The 13,422-nt window shown below is 41.4% G+C and overlaps 1 protein-coding gene across 4 annotated transcripts in view; it reads left to right on the top strand.

Annotated features, from left to right (window-relative positions):
- Nucleotides 1-4,030: 4,030 nt before the first annotated feature.
- The window catches only part of SIPA1L1 (signal induced proliferation associated 1 like 1), a 199,067-nt gene continuing 189,675 nt past the window's right edge, over nucleotides 4,031-13,422 (top strand). For all 4 annotated transcript variants that reach the window (XM_018907576.3, XM_009102016.4, XM_018907573.3 and 1 more), the window contains exons 1-2: nucleotides 4,031-4,110; nucleotides 4,517-4,738. The gene's annotated coding sequence lies outside the window, so the exon portion shown is untranslated. The remainder of the gene's footprint in view (nucleotides 4,111-4,516; nucleotides 4,739-13,422) is intronic.

The raw sequence follows: 13,422 nt of genomic DNA, 5'->3' as shown, positions 1-13,422 counted from the left end.
TAAAGCAGAGAAATTCTGCTTATGTTGTTTTAAAATACTTGAATGGTATGATTTAATGGCTGACATTGTATCACATCACTTGCAAATTTGAAACAAAGAACCCTCTCTTCAGAAACTTCCTTTTTGTTTTACCTTCCTGTCAGGCAAGGAAAATTTCTAATCTTCTTCCTCTTTTCTTGCACTTTCTCCTAAGCCTGTAGTACTGTGACTACTTGACACATTATGCTGATTTAATGTACCTTGGTCTAACCAGCCATGTTCTTGCTCCAGGTACTAAATTAAAACCAAAAGGTAACATCAAAATAATATTTTTAATTTTTCTGATGTGCCTCCAAATAAAATGCAGGGGTTTTTTTTACAAAAAAACCTTTCAGACAAGATTATTAACTGTGCCTTTATTACTGAAAAGCCTTCTTGATTCATAAAGTTAATGGCTATGTCATGCCTCTATAAATGCAGACTTGAGACATGCTCTGAATGTGTGTTTTGCAATTCTTTTCTGAGGAATTTACAGCTGTCTAGGTCCTAAGTGGCTCCCATTAGTACAGCTTGTGGGCTTTTTTCTCTATTCCAGTGGTTTGGCAGACCATAGAAATGCATAAGAATAACGCAGATCCTTGCAAATTGTGAGAAAGAGGCTGCTGACTGCAAAGCAGGACAGACAGGCTTGGCAGGAGGAAGCAGCAAAGTGTTTGGGTGCCTCTGTGAGCCCACAGCTGAGAGGTCACAATTCTGGCCTGTCAGACTTGACACTGATCATTTCATTTTGTACTTCCTACTTGACAATCCCTCTCACCAGCCTTCAGGATCACCTGCACACTTTGCTCCATGTGCTGCTTTGTTGCAAATGCTCTTGCATGCTTTATTTTCAAATCCTTTTTGAGGGAAATCCTTCAGTATTTCTACAATGTTAAATTTACCAAAGTGTGAAACATTTTCTTGCATTTACAAAAAAATACATTTTTCCCACTTCTAGCTATGTGTATTTCTCACATTGAGTTTTAATCACTTCAAATACTTTTATGCCCTATTGGTAATTACCCGTGCCAATTAAATGGAACAGATTTACTTTAGGATGAATTCTTATAAGCTGCAGAGAGCATTGCTTTAAAATACCTCTGAAGTCCCTTAGAGAGTTCAAATGACTGTATGAGTTGTCTAGCATTATAACTGGTAAAGTCAGGGAGTGTCTATATCTACTTGATGTGAGAAAAGGCTATTGGTGAGTGAAAAAAAGAGAAAAACCACAGAAGTTATAATTCGCAAGGTGCTGATTTTCCTGCCAATGTTGGCTAAAGAAGTTGCCTCCTGTCCCTGTCCCCAGTGCTCCAAAGCACAACTGGCCTTTTCTTATGGCAGTATAATTGTTTATGTGCTATAAGCTGGATCACTGAAATGATCCATATGAAAGATGGTCATCTAATCCCCAGGGCAATAATGCTAGAAAACACTCCAAGAACCTAAAGCCTTCCCCACATATAAAGACTTCCTGAGAGCATGAATATCCTGGAATGCACTGATCTTGGGCTCTATCAAATCATCTCTATGTGAATTTCTTCACATTCTATTTTTCTGGGCAGCTGTATATTCAAATTGCATTGCTTCTTGGAAGGGTGTGCTGGATACAAACTTTCACATGTTCATTGTTCATCAGTGAATAAATTACACACTCAGTTTCAGGGTGGTTCACGTTCTTAGTCAGATTTCCCCTGTGCTTCCAACAGCTCCAGCCAGCTGTACTCAGAAACAGTCCTACTATTTACGCTTTCATAAAGCCGAATCTTCAGAGAGCAACAGAAATATTAATTAATTTACACTCACCTTGCTCTTCTGAGGTAAATAACTGTATCATTTTCCCTTTTTGTTTAAAGGACAGTACTAAACCAGAAATTAAGTGACTTGCCCATGCTAACACAGAAAGTTAGTGGCAGAAGAAGGGTTGACATTCAAAAATCATTGGAGTTTTTGAGGCTTGTCTCTACACAGGGAAACCAGCTGTGCATCCTTCATTCTGTAACAGCTAGTCAAGCAGAGACTGGTGTGTGACTGATCTATAAAAGAGAAGAGAGTCCTTTTGTTCTGGAATTAGGTGCATTATTGAGGCAAGATAATTATTTTGGAGTAAACCCCATGCTATCCTTTTTATTTTAGATCAGCTCTTCTGATGACTTTCTTAGATAGGCTGGAGGTGAGCTCTAAATTCTCCTTCTCTCCCTGCCTCTAGCCTATTTAATACTGCTTATTATAAAGACACAGCAAAGTTTGTACTTCCACAAAAAGAAAAGAAATGAGTTCTGGATATTCTGACACCTGTGAGAACACATATTGCTTTTGAGTGCTGCTGGTCCCTAATCACAGCTCTGGACGGGGAGAGTCATGCAAGAGGGAGAGTGTGGTGAAGCAGCATCTCACAGCAGCAGCCCTCACACCGGACCTCTGCAGAACCAGATGTCAGCCTCTCAGGTCTGGGATTCAGGGAGAAGCTGCAGGGGTCCAGGAGCAGGAGCCAGCTCCTGGCTGGACTGCAGGCCAGGGTGTGTGCAGCTAGCACACAGGCTGGGCTGGTGCTGCGTGTCAGAGCCTCTCCCTCCCTGTGCGCCCCTTCTGAAAGCCTTCCCCATGTGAAGATCTGACGCAGCAGCAGCAGGGTGTGAAGGAAGATCATACAAACCGTTTAAGAATGTGCTAGCCTCATTAACCTCATTAAAGAACTTGCAAGCCAGAGCCTCACTATCTAAATTCCTCTGATGAATGCAAATTCAATAACTGCACACCACAGTTCTTAATGCTGCAGTCACATCCAGTGCTGTTGTGTGTATGAACCTCAGGTCTGTAAGCCTCTTTGGACTTCCTTTATAGGACTGGGGTTCCAGCTGCCCATAAAAAAGTTTTCATTTAAGTGAAAATAAAAAAAAACCACACTCTTTTAAAAGTAAAAAATCACTTCAAGTGGGTGACATAAGATAAATATATTTAAATACTGAAAATGTTCCTATTTTCTTTTTTTCTAGCTTGTCAATTCTACTTTTTCTTCCCTGCCTGAGCAGCACTGGGATCAGTTCTTTGTCCATCCATAATGTTTCTTCTTCTCAGGAAAATGAGATCGGGATTGTTTTTTCTGATCCCATAACACCTGCAGGAGTCACGACTTCAAGTCGAGAACCTGTAAAAGAGTGATTGCTCTCTGGAAATCCAGACATTTTTACAGAACCAAACACAGTGATATTTAAACATCAGTCTCCTGAAGATCCGTTAGGAACACCTTCAGAAGGTATCAAGCCACCTGGATCCGTATGTAAGTTTTGTTGGTCTTTGCTGTCTGGACATTCCTGGAAAGTGAATTGGGTGTGAAGCGAGCATCTCTGCGGCAGAGGAGCTGCTCACCACAGCTCGGCTGCTCTAGCTATCACCATGCTGCACACTGCTGGAACGTTGCCAGTCCAAATCATAGTGTCCTAATTTCAGGGAAAGCTTCACTTAAAGTGGTTTAACCGAGATTGTTAATGTTCTGCCAAGCCAAGGATGGAAACAACCATTAGCAGAGTACCCAGAACACGATATCTGCAACTTGTTTTCAAAATTCTTGCCATTTGAAAACATTCCTGCAGAACAAGGGCTGATGTTTACATATGCTATTTTTCAGATGTGCCTCCCCACATTTTTAATTTGTTATCTGTGATGAGTATCTAAGGGAGAATCCATTTTAGTTTGACTGGCACCAAAAGAGCTCGGGATATACTATTCGTATGGTACCGGTAGGTTTTGACTTCGTGTTAGCAACTACAGTGACCTTCTCCCTACAGGTCTCCAGGAGGCCGGAAAGTGATGTAAATATCAAAATGGTAAGAAGTCAATCAAAACGCAGGGAGCTCGGCGCGGGCCTGAGCCGCCCGCTGGGCCCGGCGCTTGGCTGTTGCCATGGGAACGCCGCCGGAGCGCGGGCGGGCTGCGGGCGGCCCCTCTCGCGAGAGCGGCGGCGGGCGGAGCGCGGCGGGGCGGGCGCGGGGTGAGCTCATCCCGGGCTGCGCGGGCGGGGAGCGCCTCGCTCAGCCCAGCCCAGCGAGCGGAGCGGAGCCGAGCCGCCGGCAGCCGCCGCAGCAACTTTGTTGGGTGAGTTGCGAGCGGGAGCGTCGAGCCGAGGCGGGCTGCATGCCGCACCCCCTCCTTCCTGCCGCGGAGCCTGCCGTGGGGAGCCGCCGTGCCGCTGGCCGAAGGGCTGTGCGGGTGGGTGGGTGCGCGTGCGGGGGAAGGGTAGCGGCCCCCAGCCCCGGGGCTGCGCGGCCCCCTGCCCCACAGGGGTTAACGGGGGCGAGGGCAGCGGGGGCCGGGTGGAAGTGGCCTTCTGAGCTGCCTCCCGCCGCAGCGCCCAGAGCCGGGCGGGGGGCGCCTGCCCCGAGCGCTCCCGGGGCGGTGGGAGCCCGCCGTGTCGGCAGCTCGGGGCGGGTCGGCGGGGGGTCCCCCTGCAGCGAGCCGTGCCGGGTGCTAGGTTCCGGATTTTTGTCTTTTTTCTCCGAAGGAAAGGCAGCCCCGAGCTGGAGCAGCGCGGCCGGAGGCGGCGGTGAGCGACGGCGGCCCGGCCCGCTGCGCTCCGAGGCGGCGGCTCCCGCGCTGCCCGTCCGTGCGGAGGCGGCCGCGCCGAGGGCGCCCTGCGGCGGGGGACGCGCTCCCCCGCGGCCCGGAGCGGCACACGCCGCTCGCCCCCACGGCTCGCTAGATAACTTGTCTCTTGTTCGCCCCCGTAAGTTGCACTTAAACCTTTTATTTATTTATTTATTTCCTTCTTTACTTTTTATAGCCAGCGAGGGTGTAGTGGGACCGGTTTTGTTCCGAGCCGGTGCTGAGACCGCAGTAATGATAACAATTAGGTGATTTGGGGGCAGTGCCGGTGGGGATGTTCTGAATGCTCTGCTCACGAGGAGGCGGGGTGGAGGGACAAAATGTTTGCGGATGGTTGATTTCTTCACTGGGAGCCTGGAAAAGTGGGGAAACAGGGAATTCTTTAAACTGAATCTCAAGGGGAAGGAGGAGGTGGAGAAGCAAGGAAAGGTAGATGCGAAGGCGAATGATTACCTTCCTAAGCCGAGTTTGTTTGGTCTTTCCCTCTTTTATATTGCATTAAGTCCTGATGTTAACGTTCTCATGGTATATTTAAAAATAACTGTATTGTTTGTACTGGATATCTGTGATGCAGCTTCAGCTCATGTAATGAGGAATGCACTCATTCATGTCTGGTAAAGCAGCGACACAAAATGGAAATAGCTCAACTTAATGAAGATCTCCTTGTATAACCTTGGCCACAACATCTGTATGTTTTAGTTTGAGGAGGCACGTTTTAACCCACAAAATAAAACAGAGGCTTTTTTTTTTGATAATATTGCTTAGCAAATCCTGTTTCAAATATTTTACCTGCAAAATCGCTTTAAAAAATTTAAGTGATGCTGCTTTAATGAACCCGTTACTGCATGCTGAATAAAGTGCATCTGTGAGCACGGAGCCCTAGTTGATAATACAATGCAAATTTGTCTTGAGAGTAAAGGTGTCAGATTTCATTAAGTTTCAGATCTGTATGGATGAAACAAGATTGGTGTTTTCTTTAGAAAGCAGCCCTTTCATGATGGGATTTTGATTGATCGTTTTTGTTTATTTTTCTAACTATGGGAATTAAACACTTGTTTCCTTTAAGGCACAAACCAGTTTTGTAAAAGGGAAAAGAGGTTTTGCTGCAAGTACTAACTGGGTGGCAAGTATTGGTGCTCTCTCAGGTGGAGAGTTTGGTTCTTATTATTTGGAATGCATTGCTGGGCTAGACTCCATTCCCCTTCAGCTGAAGTGGTGGGAGAGACGTGTGAAAATATTAAGGTAGAAGTTTGTGGCAATTGTAATCGCAGAGATCTCTTAAGTTGTGTTTCAATGTCAAGGCTTTTATGCCTTAGGCCATCAGATGCCATACCAGTTATTAATGTAGAAACAGATTTCAAAAAACCAATCCCATAGGTTCTATTTAAGTAAAGCTAAAAAGAGGATTTTCTTGACTGAATGTTTTGTGTGTATGCTGTCTCATTTTGGTGATAGGAAGCTAGGGACAGAAGATTTTTTTTTGCCATTTAAGGTGTTTATTTATGGCCAGTTGATTAAAGGATGTGCACTTAGTTGCTCAACATTGCATTAAGAAGGTTTTACTGATGCTAATAAAATGCTTAGTTTCATCATTGCTATTTGGGATAGGCGTACTTAGCTCTCAGTTGTGGTTCATAAAACCTCTTAGATGATGAAGTCAGAAGCAAAATGGGATGTCAGCTCTGACTATTGTAGGGCTGCAAAAGTTTGCTTGATGAAAAAGGCTAGCAGGTGTAGAGGCAGGCACTGACACAGACCTGTGAAAGGGTGGAGCTGCAGCCAGGAGTGAAGACTTAGTGTGAGGATGTGCAATTCATGATCTATTTTTTCTATAATAGAAGGTTTTATTGTAATTTCAGTTGAGCATCACTGGTTCTAGGCTTGAAGAGCTTTTTTCTCCACACCCCCCCACACCTCCCCCCATGTTTATCTGAAATGTTATTTTAAGGTTTGGGATTAACTTTTGGGTAGCTGTTTTAAAAGCTATGTTCAAATGTGGCCTCTTCCCCCTGCTGCAGTTTTTCAAGAAGTGCTTTTTTTTTTCCCATCATGCTTATAAGCATTCTGCTGGCACTTTGGGAGCATTTTGTTCTTGTGTAGCTCTTACTGTCTTCTCAGTTTTGTAAATCCGTCTGAAATAGATCCTTTAAAATGTCGATTTCAGAACTCTTAGTTTTGCCACTATGGAGGTATTTTTTATTTCTAAGATAGGAGAACAAAACTTAAGAACATAGAATATTCCAACTGGGTATTTTGAACTTCAGGAAGGTCATGAGGATCATTTTAGAAATACATTGGGAAAATGTGAGGTAGGCTAGTAAGAGAATGGGTTGAGGCCCAGTTGAATTTCTTTTCTATTCCTCTGTTTTGTCCAATAGCATGTCTATTATAGAAAAGAGAAAGGAAAGTTTTCTCTATATCAGTAGTTTAATCCCTTCAGCAAGGGGTTTGCTGCAGGCAATTGAGTTCTTACTGCTACTGGCTAGAAATCTGGGATGCCCTACTGGGGTAAAGCAGCAGAGCTTCTGCCTTCATCAAAATTTCAGTCACACAAGTTGGTTTCCCTAATGCTGATGGGTTCAGAGGTTGAAATTTACTCTCATGACCTTAAGTGTTGGCTGTTTGGCAAACAGTTTTGATCTGTTGTTTCCTTGGCTTTCTTGGCTTCAGGCAGATTCCTTTTATTTCTCCCCAGCTCTTTAATTTAAATAACTTAATCATGACTTATTGACTTTTTAAATATCTTACTTTTTAAATATATTTTCTCTGTTTACTTCTATATCTGTGTTTTAGATTTTTGTTTTATTCATTTATTCTGAAAGCCATTTCTTTAACTTGTTAATAGCTTACGACAGGAGTACAGCAATAGTAAGTGCAGTTATTTTTTTTACCAGTGTAAATATATAATTTTAAGAACTGCTAGATGAGGGTTTTGTTGATTTGGCATGCAAAATTAATCATGTGTTCAGTATCTTTCTGTGAGTGAGAAAAGTTACGTTGTTCTGTATTTTATGTTTCCAGGGAGATTTGACTTCAGTGACTTGATTTCAAGTATATCTCTCCTAAATTGCAGCTTTTAAATGATCTTATGCTTTATATTCACATGAGTTCAGTGTAGGATTTGAATGAGGACTCGCAGCCTGGAGGTTTATAAAGTGGGATTTGATGGCTCTTTGAGACTTGAGATGTTCTCTAATGAAAGGCCATCAGTGTTTTTTTGGGAGTGCAGCCTTATCAGCAAGGATGAACTTAAGGCTCAATTGTAAACCAACAGATTATGGTCACTGGTGAGGCTGAATGACAATTTCATTTTAAATTCTTATGCAGCTGGCAGCACAAGACTAACACAGTCTGTAGCAATTTTGGTGTTAGTTTTGATAGTAGTTTTGCACTGTGAACTTTGGGAAACCCGTTAGGAGCTGCAGAGACTATAACTGTGTTTTTGAATATGAATCAGCAGATAAAATGGTTTTAGATGTCCGGTTTTTGCATATGTAAAGCTAAATTATGTCATTGTCAGTCTCTTTAATATTGGATTCTGTGGCACAGTTTACTGAGTGAGTTATTTGATTTAAGAGTCTGCCACATGTCTTTTATGTTAAGTGAGGCTAAGCATTTACATGTCTTAGTTTTCTTTATGGAAGCATGTTTTAAAGAGCACTTCTTTTGAATGCAGGGACAGAACACTCTTCATAATCTTGGTAGCTTTTGAATAGTATGATTGCTAACTAAGTGTTCATCATGGTTCTTTCAAGAGTCTAAATCAGTAAGTGGAGTGCAGTCCTGCAAAGCTGTGTCTTCTCACTCCTTCAGCTCCTGCTGGATGCTGCAGTGCAGTAGTCATAGCTCTTGTTCCCTGCATAGTGGATGGATGTCTCAAGACATCTATCTTTTCAAAAGAAATCAAGTTCCTGGAAAATGCAAGGCTGTGTAGAAAACTTTTCTGAAAGTGTATCATAGAGAAGGAGGTGTTAGTGGCACTAGTGGTTCCTGCCTAGGCCTGAGAGGCACACTGAATTTTTTGTTGATGTTTTAATATTTTACTCTTGGTCTTAGGCTCTGTAGAATGGGAAGAATGCTTTCTTCAGGTGGTTTGGAGAGATTAGTGGCATGATTTTTGAAGACCAAGTTTTATTTTATAAGTCTGCAAAGCTTAGAGGAGCTACTAACATGGTTGGTTTAAAGTTGGATTGTTCTTCATTAATCCGTATGGTTTACCTTCAGTGCTCAAATACCTTTTGGAGGTGTTTAAATTTTGTGTTGTTTATTTACCTTTTGAGGTCACAGGATTTGTACCTCAAAACACTCACATTAAACCTCAGAGAGAGACTGGTTGTTACTTTATTACTGCTGGTGTGAGATGTTAACTTTGAACTTGTGCTTTAACACGGACATTTAACTCAGTGAAACTTCTTCAGTTAATCCTAAAAAATCCTGGTTTTCCTAATTTGTGATGTTATAGTGGATTAAAAAAATCTCAACTAGCCAAAATCATTGGGGAACAAGTTCTTCTTCCAGGCTGCTGGGAGGTATGGGTCAGAAGTTGAACATAACTTGGAGAAAAGTTGCCTGTTGGATCTGCCTATGAGACTTAGTTATGTGGTTGGCTGGATTATTAAATGGATTTTAATATTTACTTTTCTGGGTGGGGGAAATAGCCACCATCTTCCTTTGCTGTGTAGCCTGCCCTGCTGCCTTCTCTGTGCAGTGGATGGTGAGGTTCCAGGGGATGCCAAGGGCTGCTTTTGTAGCATGGCTCTGTTCACTGAGTTTCTCAAGTCATAATGCATTTTACAGCACCATAAGCTAAATCAATCGTCTTTTGACTTTTGAATAAATAATGACAGGCTTATTGTATGCTGATGTGATGTGAAATAGGATCAATACAGACCTTTTTTTAAGAGTGTCAGATAATATCTGTAAAATGATTGCTGTGGTGGCAGAACTTTCTGTATGCCAGTTGTTCACATCAGGAGATTTGGTACATATCTTGCATTTTCTTGTTGGTCCTACAGACAGCTCTCTCTGAAGACTTACAGACAATTTTTATGCATTTGTATATTTGACCAAAGGTTGCTGTTGTGGTTTAACCCCAGCCAGCAACTAAGCACCACAGCTTAGCCCCAAGAAAATTTTTACATTGTTCTTGGAACTTTTTCAAATGACTGCAGTTTTGTTTTTATAAGGTACTGGTCTTACTTGCTCACTCAAAATGAATTCACACTGTCACTGGAAGTATTTGGTGCAGATCTGTGTTGATTGGTGTTTATGGGAGAGGTTATTTCCTGGTTTTAAATGTTTTTTTCCTTTCTTTTTGTTTAAAAGAGCACTTTCATTTGATTTCAAAATGGCTGTTTTATATGGATGGTTTTGTCACTTGATCTTACTATAGCAAATTATTTGGCACAGTAGGCATGAGTCTCTGGCTGAAGGTGGGGGCATCAAGTCTCCTAGATCAAAACTTTTTGCATTTGAGCAATTTTAGTTCAGACAGAATTTAGTCTGGTCTCCTGAACTGGATGTTGCCTACACAGATGTGGGTGTGGACCTCTGTGACCATTAAGGGTTGGGTCACATTTGGTGAACTTCTGGCCAGGGATTTTTAGCTTAGTTTCTTCCAGGAGAATTCCAGTTTATGGTGCCAGAAAACTTATAGAAATTAAAATAAATAATTCTGAGGATGACAAAGCGTTTAACAGACCACCCCAGAGTGACTGGTGAATGTCCATTATTGGAGACTTCTAAAGCTTGACAGGACAAAGCCATGAGCCCCTGGAAACAATGTGACAGCCATCCCTGCTCCAGTGGAGGTTGGACTCCTGGGTTAAACTCTGCTGGCTGCTAGCTGGAGATGGCTGGAGTGCTCCTCAAAGGGTGCTGCTGTTGGAAGTGCTATTGTGGGTACAGCTTAAACAACTTAAAAATAAAAAGCTTGCTATAAGGATAATTTTGTTTTTTTGAACTAATGTGAAACACTTTTCCTTTGGTGTCCAGCCCATTTAGTGTCTCTTGCAGGGACAGCAGCAGCACTGCTGGTGGCTGTCCCGTTGCAAACCTGTGACAGGAAACCCCTTTCCTTTACCTCCAGGCACACAAGGGGGGCAGTGGGTTGTGTGCCTACTTATTTATTTTTCCTCAAGAGACTCATATAAACAGAACATTTGCCTTTTGGCAAGGCCACAGCACAAATTTGCTCTCACTGAAGAAACTGGCAAAGATCAGACTTTAGTTTTTTCTTTTTTGCCTTTCTGAAGTGTAACAGAACTTCATCTGCATGTTTAAAAGTTAAGGACAATGGGTGATGAAACTCGGACTGCAGGCTTAAACGTGTTAGTGCTGTATAAAAGTCATTACAGTTCTTATCTCTGAGCTGTTTAAAGATCTCATTTTGTTTTTTTAAATTTATAAAAGCTGAAATGTCTGATACTATTTTTGGAATATTTTTGCCTGTATCAAATAGAACACAATACTGGACCTTATACCTGACCTCAACAAATAAATCCTGGAGGGCCTTCCCTCGTTCTGCTGGACACAGTTGAAATTTCTAGGAGTATTTTTCTTTTCAGATTGTAAGGGCTGAAATAGGATTTTATGCTTTCAGTCCATGCTGAAGAACTGCATAATTGTGCAGAAGAAAGTTATGGCATTTTCATGCCTTGAAAATGAATACATTTTCATGAATAACGTGATACTGGCACTGATAATCTACTTTCCAAATGTATTTAACAGTTTGTTGTATGAATCAGAATAAAATTGTTCAATAGTCTGCTCTGTATTGATCATACAGCAGCTGGAAGAAAGAGTGAACCACAATGCTTTCCCACAACTTTTGCTGAAGAAAACATTTAGAAGTGAGGAGAAAAGGAGATACTTCTGTAAAAACTGTTAACATAGTTTATCCTTTCCTTGGATGTTTTTTTTTTTTCCCTTGACTCTTTCCCTTCTTTTGCCTTCCTTTTACAGTCTTTGGCGAGGGAACTATTGACAGAAAGTCAGTTCTAGTGTTGTTTAACCTTCCTCCCTTCCCTGACTTCTGCATTGTCTCGCAGTGTAGTCATTGACTGATACTCGACCTAGCTCTGGGAATTCCCAAATCTAGTACTGTTTATTGTATTGCCATACAGAGGTGGTAGGAGAATCTTTGCTAGGATGTCTCTGTTAATGTAGACAAAAGAAAGATGCTAGTATCATCTTAAAACATGCCATCCATTTCAAATTGAAAAAGGTTTTAAAAAAATTCAGGACTGTTGGTTTTTAGTGCTTGCCTGTACAGTGACATGAGTATTTGTGGTAATCTGGAGAACCACCTGCAACTATTTGAATTGTGATGCACTGTGGAATAATTTGAGAGCCTTAAGTTAATTCTAGCCTTATTATACAATTACCTCCCTATCTAGATAAAGCCAGACTATCTGCAGAACTTCACAGGGTTTTTTATCGTGTGCTAGAATGAAATCATCAGGACTTTTTTTATTAATCCTGTACTGTTGTACTTTTATTTTCACCTGGAAATTTAAGGTTAAGTAATATGCTAGATAACATTTGAGACCAGGGACACATTATTCTGTCTCCAAACAACAGTTTTGGGATTGGGTGTGAACATGCAGTAATGTACTCTGTGTTCTAGATTTAATCACTTGTGTATGTAGTGTTGATGCAGTAAAGACTTTCAAATTTGTTGGTAATTTAAAGCACGTCTCCTGTGAAACAAAGGTGTGATAATAAGCAGTTATTAAATGTTGTGAAGGGTGCTCATCATTATTGTTTTAACAGAATTTAGTCATTATCCTACTGATTGTTGACATCATTAAATATATTTTTAGTATATAAATTGGTACTTTACATACCTGAGCAACTGAATTGAGGTTTTCCATTTTTCATTGTTGATGTATCTTTTTGTTTGGGCAGGTTAAGTGTAATGACTTGCCTCAGACTGCCAACAACTTTCTGCCTGCTAAGGGCAAGAGGGCACATATTGTGGATGTGCTTTTTAACTGAGACATAGAATGCATTGGTTCTGAAAATAGGGGTGGGAGAAGCAGTTATTTTAATTCATTTAATTGCAGTTATGTGGAGCTGGCTACATGAAAAATAATTCTAGGCAAGGTAAACATTGTCTTCTTGTAGAAGCACAGAGTGCCTAGAGATAAAAAATGTCTGAAGTGCTGGGTAAGGGAAAAGAGCTTAACTGTTCCTTATTTTTTGTAAACCTGCACTTTGCTAAAAAAACCCACAAAGCAATTTGTAGTAGGCATCAAATATTCCCAAGTATGGTGCAGTCTAACTTTAGGTGACAGCTGTCTTTATGTTCTTGAAGAATGACCTTAAGTGACTTAGGGCTAAATAGACAGACCTCACAAACTGATACAAGTACTAAAATTAAGGAGCAGTTGTAGGAATTCTTGGATAAAATCCTCATTTAATCTTTCAGTTACGAGTAATAGGAAGAAGTAATTAGAATTAACATGAGTCAAAATTGAAGTAATTGTAAAAGAGCTAGTGGACAGATGTAAAATCAAGTAATGTTTTGATCACTTACATGCTTGCAACATATTGGAAGGTGGTCTTTTGAACACCAGGGATGTTGTAGAGGATAAAAGCAATCCAGAATCATCCAGAGTTATCATGGGTAGTGGTTTTTGGTAGAGAACAGTACTGATGAAAGCAATTTTTTGAGTGTTACAATTTATAAAAAAAGGGTCCAGAGATTTGTCTCATTTTCTAGCTTTGAAAGTGAGAGAAGAGTTGAAGATATGTTTGAAGGGAGGTGGGAGAAGAATCAGCACAACTCAATAATAATAAAAC

The sequence above is a fragment of the Serinus canaria genome, chromosome 5 (genome assembly GCF_022539315.1).
Source record: "Serinus canaria isolate serCan28SL12 chromosome 5, serCan2020, whole genome shotgun sequence".
NCBI classification, from domain to species: Eukaryota; Metazoa; Chordata; class Aves; order Passeriformes; family Fringillidae; genus Serinus; species Serinus canaria.
This window is presented reverse-complemented; position numbering and strand designations above follow the sequence as displayed.